This window comes from Lygodium microphyllum, chromosome 6 (assembly GCF_053477565.2).
Source record: "Lygodium microphyllum isolate KBCC chromosome 6, Lygodium_microphyllum_v1.1.10, whole genome shotgun sequence".
NCBI classification, from domain to species: Eukaryota; Viridiplantae; Streptophyta; class Polypodiopsida; order Schizaeales; family Lygodiaceae; genus Lygodium; species Lygodium microphyllum.
Window position 1 is genome coordinate 58687302 of NC_141140.1, and position 7720 is coordinate 58695021.

The following is a 7720-nucleotide window of genomic DNA, read 5'->3' on the forward strand; positions in this document are numbered from 1 at the left end:
TATAGGAGCATATTTAGCAGCTAGAGAGTTAGTATGACTTCAACAAGTTCAATCACATATTAGACATCGTCCTCTCTCTAGCACACCACTTAGATGCGATAACCAAATTGTTATTAATCTTGTTAAAGACTATGTTCAACATAACAAGTCTAAACGTATTGTAGTGCATTATCATTATGTTTGATATAAAGTAAAGAAAGACACGATCATGATTGGACATTGTTCAAGTGATTAGATGACTACATATATATTTGCCAAAGGACTTAATGAAACATGCTTCACTCTACTACGCTTGGAACTTGGAGTTGTCTCAACTTCAATCTTTGGGAGTTCATCTACTATGACATTGTAGTGCCATTATACATATTCCTTGTAGGCACCATATATTTCACACATGCACATACACCTCAGACCTCCATGTCATCTTTGTACATACATATTTAGTTTCACTTCACATGTACGGATTCACTTTACATGAACACAATAGTCCTTCATCATGTTTATAGATTTGTATATAGGAGCTCAAGTTTTTCCCTTATGCTCCTCAAGGGTTTTTTAATCTGAAGAGGCATTTGTTTGGGTGGGGGTATTGGAGCTATATATAGCACACCCTATCTAGACTAGGACACACACACACACACACATAGTGATCAATATGAAATAGTGTTTGGGAGTATACATAGTGTGTCTCATCTTTCTCTCTTCTGTCTCTACGTATATTCTTTCTCTATATCTCAGCACTCATGAATTGTCTCAGAAACTATAATTGTATCTTGTAGATCATGTATATCTAGCAAGTCACCAATGTCTCTTTGAGTCCCTGCATCAAGTAAAACATGAGTTTCATAAGCCTCTTCATATGCACTAAGAAATTCAACATATGCAATGGCTAACTCTGCCACTACAAGCCCATCCATGGCATTCATGGTATGACCAGTGAACACATCAATGGTCTCGACTACATCTAGTAGCACATGAGCCTCATAGGCTTCCTCATAAGCACTCAGAAAATCTACATATACATTGTCCTTGTCATCCGCTTTAGCTTCATTCAAGACATCATCTACATGGGTACTTAGAGCATCAAAAGTAGTTGTATGAACATCATCTATGTAGAGACTCAAAGCATCCATAGTAACTATAGATACCTCATCATTATGGAAACTCAAAGCATCACTAGCATAGGCATCCTCGACAAGGTAGATCACAATCTTTGTAGTAGTAATACTTTTAGCATAGGAACTCACTACATAAGTGCTCAATTCCTTAGTAAGTGCATTAAATACATCAGTAGTAGGTTGTCCCTTAGCCTGAATAGCAAGTAGTAAAGCTTGGGAAGATTCTTGTGCTCTCTCTATATGTTTATTCTTCTCTAGTTGTATCTGCATCCTTAATTCCTCCTCTTCACATATCTAAAGTACCTCCTCTATCTGTCTTCTTGCTTCTTCCTAATTCCATCTCCTTTTTTCTTCCTCTTCTTGCTTCTTGCATTGTTGTTGTTGATACTTATATGCTGCAATAAGCCTCTTGCATACACCCTCAAATTTCTTCCAAAATCCATAAGTGACATAAGTTACATATCCAAGTTCACTCATCTCTACAGTGATATCCAACACTTATTGTATCTTTTGCATACAAAATATAGTTCATCCTTAGACTTGTCCAATTTCATCATAAACTTATAAGCTTCAAGGAGCATTAGACATATAACCAAAAGTTTCATCCCAACTGCATCATCTATATGTCTAAGATCAAGCAGCTTTTGAAGCTACTCCATAACTCTATATCTTTTCCTAAAGGTATCTGTGCATTTACATCCATACCTACATCTATACCTAACTCTTCACCCGGGCTGTCACGTTGACTTCACCAACAAAAAGATATCAAGATAATCTTTGTGTATATCCATGCGCGTGAATCTGTTGAACTCCATCTGTGGACCTATTCTATGCATGCCACGTTGTCCAGCTCGCCATGCCGAACATACGAAACATGTGGTTTATGCGGGGGATATAAAGTGAAAAGTGTCTAAGAACTTTTTGAGGGATGGTTTGCCCTTGCAAGTCCTGTCGATACCTGTGAGCACCAAACTTTGGACATGTCTCCATAGTCTTGTATTCTCTAGTATGCAATCGTTGATACATGCATGGATGCTATTGTAGTCCATGCGAAGCTTTCGTAAAACATGTCGTGCATCATCACGAGACTCAGGCATGGTATTTGCAGGTGGTAATATATGATATTTCAATAACCTTTAAAAAATCATAAAACACCTTGAAAAAACACAAATATTTTTAATGATAGTTCCGAAAAGAAATCAACAAAGCGTACGTACAAGGTACCTGAACAACTCGGTCACACTCGCATCGCTCCACCTGTATTTTACTTGCACACTTAGGAGTGCAAGCAGTGTCTTTAGGTGAGATACTTGGCACCATCATATAATGATATGGATGCTTTCTCTCTAAGCGGATCAGAATTCTCGACATCCATGGGAATCAATGCATCAATCATTGCCTCTGTCTTAGGCTCCAAGATTGTAGGTAGGTCTCGAAGGCTGCTTGTCTCCTCTGGTATTGACGGTATAGATTGGGTAGTACCTTCCAAGTGGTGGATTGGCTCAGGGACTCCATCCATCGCACGCCCACGAACTCTTCTAATTGGCCACAAAGGGTGCACTCCTCCTTGGGACGAGACGTCACCTCCTTGGATAGGAAATTTGCCAGCCACACCCAATCTTCTTGTATATGGTATTCAATTAGCTTGCGAGTACAATGCATGATTGATATTAACTTTTCTTACCGTTTGCTGAAAATCCAAGATCGCCTGATCAATGATCCCAGATTGAAACTCGCCGAAGCGTCGTACGTGTTCTATAGACAATCGACATTTTTGTCTAATTGCCAGCTTGCATTGAGAGCAAGGACATGGGACACACTGATTAAGATATGCCTCGCGATCTTGAACAATAAGACCTTCATCGTTTTCTATTTTTTCTACGTTACGACAAACAATTTGTTTTTGTTATTATTCTTTTTTTCTTTCTTAAATTGTTTCAGAAGGGATTTCTTCTCTTATAACTCAGCAAAAATTAACGTATGTAAAGTCTCCACCCACCCACCCACAGATTAACATATATATATCACAGTATTTTCCGTCTCGTGGCCCTAAACCAGACCTTGCCACCACTCTCTCTTTGTTTTTTATCCACTCATTATCTCCTCTCCTTCCATCTCTCTCTCTTTTTCTCTTTCATTATTATGTTGTATGTTTCTTCCCTCTCTCTCATTCCTTCTTCTTTTTTCTCTTCCTCCCTCTCTCTCATTTTCTTTTACGATTAGGACTACGACTATGACGAAGACCACGATCACGACCACAACCACGACCATGACTACGACCACGACCATGACTACGACCACAATCATGACTACGACTACGACTGCGACCACGACCACGACCATTTTCTCTCTTCTCTCCTCTCTTTTTCTCTCTCCTCTCCCTCTCTCATTTCCTTTTCTCTCTTTCTCTCCCTCTCTCATTTCCTCTCCCTCCCTCACCCTCTCCCTCTCTTTCCCTATTATGTTTAACGATTTTTCTCTCTCCTCTCCCTCTCTCATTTTTGTTTCTCTCTTCCTCTCCCTCTCTCATTTCCTCTCCCTCCCTCACCCTCTGCCTCTCTTTCTCTCTTTCCCTATTAGGTTTAATGTTTTTTCTCTATTTTTCTCTCCTCTCTCTCTCTCTCTCATTTTTTCCTCTCTCATTTCCTTTTCTCTCTTTCTCTCCCTCTCTCATTCCCTCTCCCTCTCTCACCCTCACCCTCTCTTTTTCTCTTTCCCTATTAGGTTTAATGTTTTTTCTCTCTTTTTCTCTCTCCTCTCCCTCTCTCATTTCCTTTTCTCTCTTCCTCCCCCTCTCTCATTTCCTCTCCCTCCCTCACCCTCACCCTCTCCCTCTCTTTCTCTCTTTCCCTATTATGTTTAACATATTTTCTCTCTTTTTCTCTCTTCTCTCCTTCTCATTTTCTTCTCCCTCCCTCTCTCATTTCCTTTTTCCCTCTCCTCTCCCTCTCTCATTTCCTTTTGCTCTCTTCCTCTCCCTCTCCCATTTCTTCTCCCTCCCTCACCCTCTCCCTTTATTTCTCTCTTTCCCTATTATGTTTAATGTTTTTTCTCTCTTTTTGTCTGTCCTCTCCTTCTCTCATTTTCTTTTCCTCTCCTCTCCCTCTCCCTCTCTTTCTCGTTCCCTATTATGTTTAATGTTTTTTCTCTCTCCTCTCCCTCTCTCATTTCCTTTTCTCTATTCATCTCTCTCTCTCATTCCTCTCCCTCCCTCTCCCTCTCCCTCTCTTTCTCTCTTTCCCTAGTATGTTTAATGTTTTTTGCTTCCTCTCCCTCTCTCATTTCCTCTCCCTCCCTTTCTTTCTTTCCCTATTATGTTTAATGTTTTTTCTCTCTTCCTCTCCCTCTCTCTTTCCCTACTATGTTGAATGTTTCCCTCTCTTTCCTCTCCCTCTCTCATTTCCTCTCCCTCCCTCTCCCTCTCCCTCTCTTTCTCCCTTTCCCTATTATGTTTAATGTTTTTTCTCTCTTCCTCTCCCTCTCTCAAATCCTCTTTTTCCCCTCTCTTTTTCTCTCCCTCCCTCTCCCTCTCCCTCTCTTTCTCTCTTTCCCTATTATGTTTAATGTTTCCCTCTCCCTCTCTCTCTCCCTCTCTCATTTCCTCTCCCTCCCCCTCTCTTTTTGTCTCTGTCCCTCTCCCTCTTCCTCCCTGTTCCTCTCCCTCTCCCTCTCCCTCTCTCATTTCCTCTCCCTCCCTCTCCCATTTCCTCCCTCTCCCTCTCCCTCTCTTTCTCTCTCATTTACTCTCCCTCTCTCAATACACACAAATTATATCAAAAACAAGTAAAAGAGAGAGAGAGAAAACTCCCTTTCCCTCTCTCATTTTCTCTCCCTCCCTCCCCCTCCCCCTCTCCCTCTCCCTCTCCCTCTCCCTCTCCCTCCCCCTCTCCCATTTCCTCTCCCTCCATCTCCCATTTCCTCCCTCTCCCTCTCTCATTTCCTCTCCCTCCCTCTCCCTTTCCCTCTCTTTCTCTCTCATTTCCTCTCCCTCTCTCAATACACACGAATTATACCAAAAACAAGTAAAAGAGAGAGAGAAAACACAAAAGCAAAGCAAGAATGGACAATACACTCACTGTAAAGGCTCGAAGAATGGTTTGGTCGCTCCTCTTTGTGACGACGGCTCCTCTTCTCCCTCTCTACGTCTCCTCCTCTTCTTCGCGAATGGCGGCGGTGGGGTGGTGAGAAGCCTTCTTTGTCCCTGTTTCTCTCTTTCTCTCCCTCTCAAATGCAAGATGTTCAATCTCCCTCTCACTCTCTCTTTCGTGAATGAGCGCAAAATGACACGCTTGGGTTTCGGCCCGCGTTTTTTTCGTCTGGGTACCGTCTCTATTTGTGTCACTATTAGCGTCACATTTGGGACGCTAATAGTGACGCCACTATTTCTCATTGCAAATGGCCATCGCTATACCCTCATATCCTTGTAGTGCATGTCTTTTAATGTCAAGAGTGCAGTTTGGCAAAGCCCCCTCTGATAGGTTTATCGGCTTAGGTGCTCCTTCAACCATAGCTCCATGAACTCTTCTTACAAATCGTAATAGGTGCATCACTTGAGATGGACCACCACCTCCCTATGGACATTTGTAGGCCATATTTATTATTAGTGAAGTTTATTTCAACTAGTGTTTGATTACAAAGCATGGATGATAGTTAATTTTACTCACCATCAACCTGAACTCTAAGACTTCTTGATCGATGATTTTTTATTTGAATTTTTCAAAGCATTGCACGTGGTCTATAGACAAGTGACATTTTCGTCGAATGGCAAGTTTGCATTGATTGCACCGACATGGGACACATTGATTGAGATATACATCTTGATCTTGAACCTCCCAGTCCTCATCATTGTCCATCTTCTCTATGTCATGAGGGATAATACACTTCTCTCTCTCCCTTCGTATATTTGTTTCTCCCCCCACTCTGTCTCTTTGTTTCTCTCCCTCGTCTCACTATTTATCTCTTGCTTTCCCTCTCTTTTTTTATTTCTCTCCTTATCTTTTTTTTTACTTTTCTAAATATTTAATTTTATTTCTTTCCCTCCCTCCTTTTTTCTTGTTTCCCTCTCCCTTTCTTTATTTCTCTCTCTCTCTCTCTCTCTCTCTCTCTCCCTCTTTCTTTGTTTCTCTCCCTCCTCTATTTCTTTCTCTCACCTCGCTTCCTCCCTTCGCATCTTTATTTCCCCCAGCTCTCTTTGTTTCTCTCCTTCGACAAGAAAAAGAATATGCAAGAGGTACACAAGATAAAGACAAACCTCAATGATTCAAAGCACTATGTATGGGACTACTTAGAAGCAATCTCCAAGCAGTAGATCTCCTAGAAATCCTTGGTAGACCAAAAACATGCACCAAACACTACCTTCTTCTCTACTACTCAGATGGAAAATTTGATGGTTCAGTTGGCTCTGAACTGGGGTGTAAAACCTCAAGACACTTGCTCAAAATTCTCTCACATTGCTCTTTCTTCTCCTCCCAATCTAGAGTATTGTTTGCTACTTGAAAATTGTGATGACGTGCTGTGTGAATTTGGAAGCCCTTCTTTTTGCATGAGATCTTCCAAACTAGTTAAAAAGCAAGTTGCTTTTTCAATATCACCCTATTCTAGGAATTTTCTACACCTTTTTGGGATATTTACAAGAAATTATATCCAAATATAGAAAATAGACTAAAATTGTTCAAAAATCATGTATTTTTTAACCCATCCATACAATGGACAATAATACTAATGAATAATATGGCATTAACTCTCTAGATCAATAAGAAACTTGGATGATGATGCACTCTAAGATTTTTCGTATTGTGTCTACGTAGCAACACGACATCCACCCCTACAAATCTACACATCCTCCGGTATGTGCCAAAGTTCTAGTTGTCCCTAGATTCTGAATCCTCGTCATCCTCTACAACCATATCCTTTGCTTCTTTGTCTTCCATATCTTCCTAGCCAGTCCTTGTATCATGGTCACTATTTTCATCGAGTTCTGGCAACTCATAGGCAGTGCCCACAAAGGATAGGGGAGAAATCATGGCCACTCTTTATCCTTCTCTCCACATGCTTTTGCCAGCTCTTTCACAAAAAGAAAGTGACCTCTTTCACTTTTTTCGTTTCCTTCAAGGTTATAAGTTGAAGTTAAAGCAAGTTTTATCCTAGTCGTGCAAAGAAATCACAGGCTTCATTTACATCTAGTTCACCCCTACTTGCTATAATTTTTTCCACACAACCATATCGAAAAAAGATATCTTCTAAGAGAATAGTACACACTACATTTGTTGTCTTGGTATGTAGATCTCTCCCTTCCACTTGATTAGTCAAGTCGTCATAGACAAGTACAAGATACCTCACTTGCCAAAGACTTGTAATCCATCATGACTAAATCCATCTCGATGTCCCACATATGGATACATTTGACATGTTGTACATGTTTCAACAAAGTGAGAAACATCCTTATACATTCCTTGCCACTAATATCTTTCTTTCGTCTTTGCAAAAGTACCCCAAAAACCTCTATGGCTAGCCCATAAGCTTGAATCCTGAAACTCCTACATAATGTTTACTTACGAAGCTATGTCACCCAAAACCCACAATGGCATACCCTATTTTTTCTT